This window comes from Dioscorea cayenensis, chromosome 8 (genome assembly GCF_009730915.1).
Source record: "Dioscorea cayenensis subsp. rotundata cultivar TDr96_F1 chromosome 8, TDr96_F1_v2_PseudoChromosome.rev07_lg8_w22 25.fasta, whole genome shotgun sequence".
NCBI lineage: Eukaryota > Viridiplantae > Streptophyta > Magnoliopsida > Dioscoreales > Dioscoreaceae > Dioscorea > Dioscorea cayenensis.
Genome location: NC_052478.1, coordinates 14,040,013 through 14,049,030, shown reverse-complemented (window position 1 = coordinate 14,049,030; position 9,018 = coordinate 14,040,013). Strand labels below are relative to the sequence as shown.

The 9,018-nt window shown below is 41.3% G+C and overlaps 1 non-coding gene across 1 annotated transcript; it reads left to right on the top strand.

Annotated features, from left to right (window-relative positions):
• The first annotated feature begins 621 nt into the window (after positions 1–621).
• LOC120267994 lies at positions 622–728 on the top strand. The gene has a single exon (XR_005538665.1). It is a non-coding gene; the product is annotated as a small nucleolar RNA R71 (small nucleolar RNA).
• The last annotated feature ends 8,290 nt before the right edge of the window (positions 729–9,018 follow it).

The window sequence follows — 9,018 nt, the reverse complement described above, 5'->3', positions numbered from 1 at the left end:
AAATCTGGGCAGACCCTCCAAATCATTCTGCTACTACAGTGCATATGGCCCCCATACTGGGTAGTATAGGGGTAGTATGAAATTCCTGTTTTCTTCTCTTTTCGCCCAAATGATATCTTCTTGTTCTCCATGGCTTCCTTATGCCCTACAAAGCAAATAATAGATGATTAAGCGCAAAACGGGCATTAAACCTCACAAAATACATGCAAAGTGAATACGATATATACATGAAAACATCTACATTTAGACACTTATCACCATTACCCACAAAATTAACGTTCTCAACTGAAGATGCATCACCAATAGATATCGGGCAATCCTAGGGAGCATGTCCTCCACCATACCCAGTGCAAGTAATCACGGCTGCTACTCTGTTCGAAGTTAGAAGATCTAACTTCTTACTCAATGATTCTACTTGAGCCACCAACGAAGTCACTACATATGTCTCATGGAGACCGGCCACCCTTTTTTTCTCCCTGGCATTCCATTGGTAGCTGTTTAACCCCATTTCTTCAATTAATTGACCGACCACCTAAGGTGCCTCATGCTGCTGCATCCAAGAGTTGCCTTTTACTTGGATTCAGACCGTTGTAAAAGGTCAGAACAATCATCCACTCCGGGAATCCGTGTTGCGGGCAGTTTCTCAGGAGCTCCTTGAACCTTTCCCACATCTCAAATAGAGACTCCAATTCCAATTGTACAAAGGATGAGATCTCATTCCTAAGCTTTGCAGACTTTCTGGGAGGGAAATAACGGCCAAGAAAATCTTCTACCATCTTCTCCCATGTGGTAATTGATGCTCTAGGTAATGAGGGTAGCCACTACTTCGCTCTCCCTTTTAAAGAAAATGGGAATGCTCTCAACTTGATAGCATCATCCGTTACTCCATTTATCTTCAGCATATCACACACTTCGAGAAAGTTCTCTATATGACTGTTTGGATCCTCATCAACTAAACCATTAAATTGTGCAGATTGCTGCAACATGTGGATGAATGCCGGCTTCAGCTCAAAGTTTTGAGCTGTAATCGGGGGACGCACAATGCTCGATTGTGTCCCCAATACTGAAGGTTTGGCATAATCGGATAATGTCCGCTGTTGCTCATTTTTTTCTGCCATGTTTTCAGATTCTTCTAATTCCAAATCAGCTAGATTAGATTGTTCTTGCACAAGTTCTTTCCCTTTTCTTCTAAGTGTGTGTTCGTGCTCGGGATCTCCTTCAATCAATATTGAGGGGTTCACTCGGGTCATAACCTGGAGCTGCAACAAAAGAAAGAAAACAAAATCAGAACGATGATAGAAAAGAAGATATGAAATAGAATGAATGAAAAGCTAACAAAACAAAGTGCAAAGTATCTCTAAACGCCTACTCCCAGGCAACGGCGCCAAAAACTTGACACGTCCTAATATGCGTGTAAACCGCAAGTGCACCGGTGTCGAACTAATAATCCAGGTGAGTGGGTATCGTATCCACAGGGAATAGGGAATAAAAACACTTAATTTGTTTCTCAACTATGTAAAAAGTAAATAGTGATATGTGTGACAAGATTCAATTCTCAAAATTAAAAACAACAAGAAAGAGAGCACAAGTAAAGGAGAAGGTAAGGCAATCGATAAAGATGGGGTACCCGGATATTGTTCTGCCTTGAACAATCGTTTCAAGTGCAAGAAACCTTTATTATGCTTCCTAATTAATGCAATAGTGAGTCTTGGAAATCCTTAATTACATAGTCCCATATCTAAGGTGAACCATGCATAACTCTATAGATGTCCCGGAGGAGAAATCAAACAATCTCAACATCTCACACTCGTATAGAATTGCAATGAGCTCTATGGATTCCAATTAATAAATCCTCTTCCTAAATGTAGACCTAACTCTTTGGTCAAGGTGGAAGGTCCCTAGCCATAATTAAGCCCTAGATGCTAAGATCACTTTCACGCTTCACTCCGTTGCATCTGCAACTAAGCCCCAGCGGAAGGTCATCTCTTAGACCATTCACTCTACTATGGCCGCAAAAAGCTCCAGGAAACGGAGGTAGAATAAATCACACCGAAGGGAAAAGGGGATGCTCCGCTACCTCTCGACTCACCCCTCCAACCTAGCTTTGTCTAACTCTCGTGGTGTGTCACTCACTCACAAGGTCACCAATCGAGAACTCTCAACCCTAGTGTCACTCTAGGGGAGTATTCATACAATCAAGCATTCAAGGTTGAAACTCATAATAAACATCAATTAATTGAAAGCGTAATAAAGAGATTCAATAAAACGAATACATCCTAGGGTTCACAAATACCCAAGTACCCACTATGGATTTAGCTCTCCATAGAGCTAGATACAATCAATGAAATCGAATGTAAAAACAAAGCATCCATAGAAAACCCCCCTCGTTAGTCGTGGCGATGGCCATGTGGAGAGTCCTCTACTCATCGCAAGGGTCTTTTTCTCCGGCCTAGGATACACCTAGCTAGATCGGTGCAGATGAAAGCTCTCCCACTAACCTTCTTCCAAACGGCGTGCGATGTTAGAGCCGTAGAACCTCTCCAAAGCCCTAGCCAACACCCCTCAAAACCCTAGCCGCTGCCTTCTCTCAAGTTGGGGAAAAGATGGAGAAAGGATACTGAAATCGGGGCTAAAATCGGCTTTTAAAGGGCTGGAATATGGAATCCACACGCCCGTGTGAGTTCCCCTATGGATTTTTCACACGGGCTTGTGGAATTTCAACACACCGGTGTGGATTCTCAGTTTTCCTATTTTCTCGGCTGGCTGTGAACAGTGCTGCTATATTATTCTTGCTACAGTTTTTGCTATAGTACCCTACTACAATACCTGCCCGAAATTCTCCCGAATCCATTCTTTCATCGAGGTAATGCAAACGGGCACACGTTTATGTCCTGGATCGCTTTGCTTCTTCAATAACGGACATGTCGGTGAAGATCTTATTCTATATGCACAAGTCCAAATGCTTGAATGTGACTGCCCTTGTGCCTCTCCAAATAGTTGTGCTAACTAGATTATGAGGAGGTTGGCACACATTCCCACATCTCAAACCCGACCTATGTCCTCGCGTTTAAACCTTAGCAAGATTTCCTCCAAATTGGTGTATTACGACCCACATTGGTTTCTTTCTCTCATAATCGGTCTCACAACCCTACCTGCTTGAAAGTAACATAAATACACACATATTAGCGTTAAAACCCGAGAAAAGTAATGCTCAACACATGGAAAGAATACTTCATATTCTTATCACATAAGCACTTATCAACAAGCACAATAAAATATAAAGAAATCAAAAACATACATGGAGGTGGCCAATTGAAACAATAATCCCCTGAACTCCTAATGGTATGTTTGATAGAGCTATGTTCCTTGAGAGTTAAGTTCCAATGGGTTGTGGAGCACACACGACCATGTGAAAATCACAATGACCGTATCTATGACTTTTCTTCAATTTCCATACTCACAAGACCATCCGCACATATACACAAGGGTGTTCAGTAAAGCTCAACAAAAACAAAATAAAATAAAACTCAAGTCTATAAAGATATGAAAATGAAATACAACTCGAGACAATGAAAATGAAAGTTAAACTTAGAATGCGGATCCTTTCTGAGTGATACAAGTTCAACATAAATGGAGAAATAAAAATACAAATACAAATGAAGAAACTAAAGTAGAGATGCCTCAAGTATCAATGTATGTTGTTTTCTACTCTTCTGCGCCTGTTGCTTGAGAAGATGATGATGCGGGTGGATCTACCAGTGCTGTTAGAAGTGGTGATGGTGGTGCTGGTGATGTTGGAGGAGTACGGAGTCTCATCATGAACTTGCGCATCTGGATCCAAGATTTGTTGTAGGATGTCGAGACGAGCCATAACCTCTGTCTGGTTCATGGCCTACATCGTGTGAAACTCAGCTAAATTGGACTGTAGCACCCCGCCGCACTCTCAAGCCTCTCAAAGCAATCATGGGCTCGAGTCAATGAAAAGATCCGCATTGGAGGTGGCTCCTGTGCTATGGGTGATGCCTTTTTTTGCACCTGCTCATGCTGCGGATTTAGCGCTGGCTAGGAGCCCTCAACTGCATCTCCCTCAGCCTTGATTGGCTCTGGTGGGGTCATGTTCATCACATACATCACGTCTCGATACCTCCTGATCATACCCATTTGTCGCATAGTCTACAAGCCAAGGGGTGCTAGTACTATAATCTTCTCAAGCCCCTTGATCATGTCCAGAAGTCCTGTACCCATAATGAATCTCGTAATATATGGGCCTAAGAAAATAACTGCTACTCTGGCGTAATGGCCCTAGTGGCGTAAGTACTCGGCGAGGATGTGCCTAAGATGAATCAGCTCGCTCTACACCATGGAGTACAAGTACAATAGCTCTTGTCTGCTCAGTACTCCTATGCTGTCACCACGCCTGTTCGCTGATCGGCTGAGAATGTCATGGATGTACCTATATCCAAGCTAAGAAAGGCAAGTAGCCTTGGACACTCCCGGCTCATACTGGCCCTGACCACATAGCGTCTTGTATGCTCTCTAAGGGGTCAAACTATCCAGATAATCGGTCGGTAGTCGATCGTACTCCTCAATGTCTGTAAACACCTCATCATATAAACCCAGTCTTATTGGGAACTGTGTGAGGCTCATACTGTGATACTGCCCAAATGCCCTAAACTATATGCCGTTGATACTTTCAAAGCTCCTATAAGACCGGTCAAACTCAAAGGATGCTAACACCTCTAATGTCAGCATACGAATGATAGGCCCATGAATAGACAACAATCTGTGCTAACTGGCTACAGTAAGGAGCTCCTCAACCTCATCGGCCATGTTATTTGCAAGGTGAACCTCTCTCAAAGCACCCACATCTTGAAAATGAGTCTGTCCAAAATTAAGCTTCGCCAACCTCTCAAAATGAGCCTAATGCTCGGGAATCACAAATTCCATGTGTTCTGGCTCTGGAGAATGCTGGCCTGAACATTTGCTAGCTTGCTTCTTCAATCTGGGGGCCATATCTGCAGTAATTGAAAAAGAATATCAATCAAATAAACTCACAAAACAATACTGCAGAAATCAACATGGCCGTGTGGAAATTCCATATGCCCGTGTGGATCCACGGCACATGAAAGCGGCATGGACACAATGCTAAACTCAAAAAATACATCACAAATTTGCTTCTAAAATCATTCTTAAGCATGCACCAATCATTTAATATGTAAATAAAGCAGCATCCATCAGATTTAACAAAAATAAATTTAGATTGGCGAATAACAAGAGAATGAGGGTTTACTGAAGAAATGAGAATGAAAAACTTGAAAACGATCAGAAAACTCGAATGAAATCCCTCTAAATCGATGGTGAGAAGTCGGGAAAAGAGATGCGTTCAGTTGAGAGTTTGGGAGCGAAAAAACAAAGAAATGCAAATAGGTTTTAAAGAAAAGCCACACCTCTTGGCATTATGTACATCTACACGGGTGTGTGGAAATTATCCATGCCCGTGTGACTCCACAGGAGAGCTCACACGGATTATACACACGCCCCTATGTGCTCTTAGGATGGCACAACTTGCCTCTGAATGCATCCACATGAGCGTGTGAAAATTCCCCACGCTAGTGTGCCTGACCCACAGGGGTATCCACACGCCCCTGTGGCTTCTCTATCCACCCAAAAAATTTGGCTAAGTGTTTCACATATCCGTGTGGAAATTCCACACGGCCGTGGATCTTCACAAGGGTACTCACAGGGGCGCTCACACACTCCTGTGTGATCTTAGGATAGAGGAGAACTCTATACAGAGATTCACAAACCCTTTGAAAATTACACACGGGCGTGTGACCTTCAGAAGGTCATTCACAGGGGCAGACACACGCCCTATATCCTCTCAGGATGAGCTTTGAACGAAAACACACTCCCATGTTGAAATTCCACACGACAGTGTGTCTTCTCTGGATGACTTAGAAAAAATCACAGACTCCGCAGAAAATTTCTGCACACTTACACACACTCAGAGCCTGCCTATACTATGAAAAACTGACCAGAGAAACATGGGAAACATGCTCAAATGACCAAGAAACTACACCAATCATAATTAAGCACACAAAAACACCAATGATACACAAGAAGAACACAGCAAAAGCATGTAAAAGATTAACACACAACCACTAAAGCTCTTATTCATGCAAGCACTAAACTAAAACCTATAAAAACAATAGAGACTTGGGTTACCTCCCAAGAAGTGCTTGTTTAACGTCACTAAGCTTGACGTGCCTTTTCTTACTTTATGGGGACTCATGGATAAAGGTTGCCTTCTTACTGACAACTTGAAAGCATGATGAACATAATCTTTTCAAGGTAATAAGAGAGTTATCGAGCTTGTTACCACACAATGGTTCATCACCCTTACTCCATGCTTGCACATCCCTATTAGCCTTTGGGTGCTTCTTGTGGCGTTGATAAGTGCTTGAGTGATATGAATGCGAAGCGTTCTTTCCTTATGTTGAGCATTACTTTTCTCGGGTTTTTACACTAATATGTGTGTTTTTATGTTACTTTTATGCAGGTTGGGTTGTGAAACCAATTATGAAGGAAAGAACCCAATGTGGATCACAATGCACCAATTTTGAAGGAAATCTTGCTAAAGTTCAAATGCGAAGATATGAGTCGGGTGCGAGATGCTAGAGTGTGTGCCAACCTCCCCCGTATTTGAGTTAGCACAACCATTTGGAGGAGCATAAGAGTAGTCACACTTAAGCATTCTGACTTATGCAGATAGAACAAGATCTCCATCAACTTATCCGTCATTGAAGAAGCAAAGCGATCCATGGCATAAACCTGTGCCCGTTTATGTTACCTCGATGAAAAGTGGATTCCGGAGTACAGTAGCAATCACTGTAGTAGTTACTGTTCACAGCCGCCCGAGAAAATAGGAATTCAGAGAATCCACAAGCCCGTGTGGTCACTCCATTCCAGCCCTATTTAAAGCCGATTCAGCCCCGATTTCAGCATTCTTTTCTCCATCTTTTCCCCAACTTGCGAGAGGGTTTCGGCTAGGGTTTTGAGAGGTATTGGCTAAGGTTTTGGAGAGGTTCTATGGCTCTGACATCGTCATTCCTTAGGAAGAAGGTTGGTAGGGGAGCTTCCATCGAGGCGTATCCTATACCGGATGAGGTAATCCTTGGACAACGAGTAAAGGACTTTCCACAAGACCATCGATGCGACTATCGAGGGGGTTTCTCTATGGATTCATTGCTTTTACATTCTATCTCTTTGATTGTACTTAGCTCCATGGAGAGCTAAACCCCAAGTGGGTACTTGGGTATTCGTGAACCCTAGGATGTATTTGTTTCATTGAATCTCTTTATTATGCTTTCAATTAATTGATTTTTGTTGTGAGTTCCAACCTTGAATGCTTGATTGTATGAACATTTCCCCTAGAGTGACAGTAGGGTTGAGAGTTCTTGTTGGTAATCTTGTGAGTGAGTGACACACCACGAGCGTTAGATAAAGCTAGGTTGGAGAGGGTTGAGAGGGTGAGTAATGAGGTACAGGAGCGTCCCCTTTCCCCTCTGACGTGATAGATTCTACTCCGTTCCTTGAGTTCTTTGCGGCCATAATAGAGTGAATGGTCTAAGGGATGACCCTCCACTGGGGCTTAGTTGCACGTGCAATGGAGTAAAGCGTTGAGGTGATCTTAGTATCTAGGGCTTAATTGTGGTTAGGGACCTTCCACCTGGACCAAAAGGTTAGGTCTATAATTAGGAAGAGATTTATCACTTGGAATCCATAGAGCTCATTGCAACTCTATTCGAGTGTGAGGTTGAGAGGTTATCTAATCTCTCCTCCGGGACATGTATAGAGTTAGGCACAGTTGACCTTAGGTTTGGGACTATGTGTTTAAAGAATTCCATGACTTACCATTGCATCGATTAGGAAGCATAATAGAGGGTTTTTACACATGAAACGATTCTCCTAGGCGGAGCATTATCCGAGTACCCCATCTTTATCGATTGCCTTACCTCCTCCTTTACTCGTGCTTTCTTACTCATTGTTTTTACTTTTGAAAATTGAATCATTGTCACACTTATCACAACTGATCTTTCACATAGCTAACACTACAAGAAAAACATCAATTAGCTTGGGACAATTCCCTAGCTAAAATTGTAAAATCCCTGGGTAATATTCATTAGCGAGGGATTTCCCAGGGATTAACATCCCTGGGTAAAAGCCTCGTGGGTAATAATTTACCCAGGGATGTTAAAATCCCTTGCTAAATAGCAAAGAATTATTCCATGGGTAAATAATATATTCCCTGGGTAATTAATGTTAATCAATTCATCAAAGACTAGGAATTTGCTTCGAAATATTTTCTGGGAAATCTCTGGGTGATTTATAATACCTGATTTGTCATAGACATGGAATTTGCTTTGAAACCTTTCCTGGGAAATCCCTAGGTAATATTAGTAAGGGATTTTTCATAGCCAATCCGTTGCTATATTTTCAAAAATTGAAATTTTAGTTCCTGGGTAATCTTTGGGTAATATTTACTAGGGATTATGTTCTAGGTAATTCGTTAGTATTTGGAAGTAGCACTAATGAATCATACCCTTGGTAATCCCTTCCTAAATATACTTAGGGATTATTTCCTGGGTAATCCGTGGGTAATAAAGTTTGAAAAAATAATTATTCCCTGGGTAATTCCTTGCTAATATAAAACAAAGTTTTAATTATTTATTTTAAATTATATTATAAATTATAATACAAAAACCTGTATTAAATCATTCATTTAGAATAATCAGTAAATTTTATTAGAATATGCTAAAAATAACAATTACAATCTATCATAACTAAGTATGAAAGATTATATTAAACATTGTTAAAGACATTCAAAAACAACACAATTCATATTCAAAATAAGTGCAAACACATATAGCTAATATAAGTGGCAGGTACTAAAACTCAAAAGTATCACAAATAAGCAACAAATACGAGAAATATGTCACAAGATAAGAATATTAACTA